We start from the raw sequence: 2,496 nt of genomic DNA, 5'->3' as shown, positions 1-2,496 counted from the left end.
CCCAAAGCATAGGAAGGGCCATCGACCCAAAATAGCTCTAGAATTGGGGTGGTCCAAAATAAGAAATCTTAAGTCCGTCCAGTCTGAGGGAAATTGAAACTACCAGACATCATTCATCTTCACCGGCCAAACAGAAAGAGCAGCAGTTCCTAGCAGCAGAATTCTAACAAAAAGGACCACAGGACCCTTCGTGGCCATCGCGGGGATTCCCACGGTTCCAGGAGTAGCCATAGCCGGATCCAAAGAAAACCAAATAAAACGCACTAAACTCTGGCTGAGACTCGAGACACTGAAATTAGAAGTCGTGCGCAGTACGGAACCAACTGGCAGGGTAACGAAAAGCTGTGGCCTACGTGAGTTCAGTGGTCCAAATGTAAGATACCTCCGCAGGCAAATGCCGAACTCAACCTGGGCGCCTTCCTGAGGAAAGTGAAGTTTGCAGAGAGTTGAATGGATTTTCTCGGTCCCAGGGCTGATCTCACCAAGTCAGGGTCCAGGCCCCAGAAACGTCCTGCTTCTGAACACAAGAGGGGAGCCGGGAAGTGGATGGAAACTGCTGCGCAGAGGCGGCATCTGACTGTGGGAGCGACTCCACCCTCCCTTGGGCCTCTGAGAATGGCGTCCACCTGAGTCCTTTTCCTCCAGGCGGAACTCCCGATGTTCATGGGACCACCAGGATCTAAGGGGCTCTTACAACCTATTCCATGAGGTGTCACCGAGGCTTTCCAGGGATGCACTCTCCTAGTCCTGCTACTGGAATTAGCAAGCGTTCCGAGACGATCATGGGTGCTTTTCTCCCAGTTCTTTAAGCACAAGTGAAAGTTCCCGGGGCCCCAAGATAACCTGCTGTTTCCCTTCCTCTCCTTCCTGACTGCGTGGTCCGGAGCCTCAGCCCCGCGAGCTCTTCATTTCCTCTCTGGAGGCTGTGTGGGAAATAGAAACCGAAAGCCAAAGGAACATGCCTATTAATAAACACAGCTTTAGTTAAGTTTTTAATCCAGCCAAAGGGAGTGTGGGGGGACCACTGGAATGCAAGTTTGCAAGGAGCCCGCAAAGAGGAACAAAGCTATAGCGGATTTGCAGCTCTATTTGAAATTAAAGCTACAATTGTGTACCATCCTCGTCTTCGTAAACAATCAGCTTTGCTCGCTTTAGGCTGGTATGAAGCTTACTCTGACGCTCCGTTCTTCATAATTCCGTATCAGTACCTGTTGCCCCTGACAATAATGGACTTGGCACCACACGTGGTTGATCACTTTCGTCACCATTCCTCGGAAAGGCCCGGGACATTCAGCGGGGCGTGGCGGGGGTGGGGAGGGGACGCTGTGGACGCGGGCCGGGAGGCTTGGGCTGATGTCGGCGGCCTCTGAACGCCTAGCCCCGCTGGGCGGCAGTTTGTGGCGCTTCCTCCCCTGCGGGTGGTGAGCAGCGACTGTGCCTCTCCCACTGCGCGAGGTCAATAGTGTCGGAGTCCGCCAGCTCGCTCAGGTTCTCGGTATCAACGTCCGAACGTGTCCAACCGCATGATTCTCGGCCTAAGTGTCTGTTGTACTCCCAGTCTTCGGAGAGCGCGGGGTCGGACAGCCAGAAAGATGTGAAGGTATCACCAGGCTGAGGTTAAAGGACAATTTCTGACAACAGATAATAAATTTGAAAAGCGAATTCGCTGTGTCTCTGTGGCGCAATCGGTTAGCGCGTTCGGCTGTTAACCGAAAGGTTGGTGGTTCGAGCCCACCCAGGGACGATATGTTTACTTTAGGCTCTTTGCAGCTGCTTAAAAGCAGCTTTAGCCTGTTAAGGGCTTTTTCTTCAGAGCCCTGTGGACCTCTGTCCGCTTTGAATTAAATCCTAAATTAGGCTGCGAGAAGATTCAAGTACCATAAAAGTGATAAAAGAAGGAATTTTTCTGCGAAGTATGTATTTTCAACGAGACCCCTGCCCGGGACTTCGGAGTTTACTTATTCCAGAGCCACTGCACGGATTCTTTCACTTCCCAAGGCTGGGGTTTTACAACTGCACACACGGAAACCTGAAAAGTCCCGAGAATGGAGAATAAGAAAACCCCACTCTGATCAGTGGCGCAGCCGCAAGCTTTGTGAGGAAATCTTGGTTTTGCCAAGGTGGGACTTCGAACAAGTTATGGAATTTTTTGCGTCTGTATTTTTTCGTGTATAAAAAGGAGCACGTGGGAATACTTCCCTCATGGGTTAAACTAAATTTGAATGAGAAAGGCACGTAAAGCATTTGAGCGCTGAATAAATGCTCCCTGACCTCAGCTATTATGATTGTTTTCAGTGGCATCATCATCACCACTGCCTTTATCTACCCGCCCTTTTAAACAACTACAATCCTTTCACAGTAGAGATGGAGCATTGTATATTTACGCATTTCTCAACTGGTGGACGTGACATTGGTTCTAATGTTTATTGTCATAAATAATTCTTCAGAGGACAGTTTATGCAAATATTTTTAATCTCATGTGCAAGTATTTCTCTA

General features: G+C 49.6%; 1 non-coding gene across 1 annotated transcript; it reads left to right on the top strand.

Moving 5' to 3' along the window:
- The first annotated feature begins 1,670 nt into the window (after window positions 1–1,670).
- TRNAN-GUU (transfer RNA asparagine (anticodon GUU)) lies at window positions 1,671–1,744 on the top strand. The gene has a single exon. It is a non-coding gene; the product is annotated as a tRNA-Asn (tRNA).
- The last annotated feature ends 752 nt before the right edge of the window (window positions 1,745–2,496 follow it).

This window comes from Loxodonta africana, chromosome 3 (genome assembly GCF_030014295.1).
Source record: "Loxodonta africana isolate mLoxAfr1 chromosome 3, mLoxAfr1.hap2, whole genome shotgun sequence".
Lineage (NCBI taxonomy): Eukaryota > Metazoa > Chordata > Mammalia > Proboscidea > Elephantidae > Loxodonta > Loxodonta africana.
This window is presented reverse-complemented; position numbering and strand designations above follow the sequence as displayed.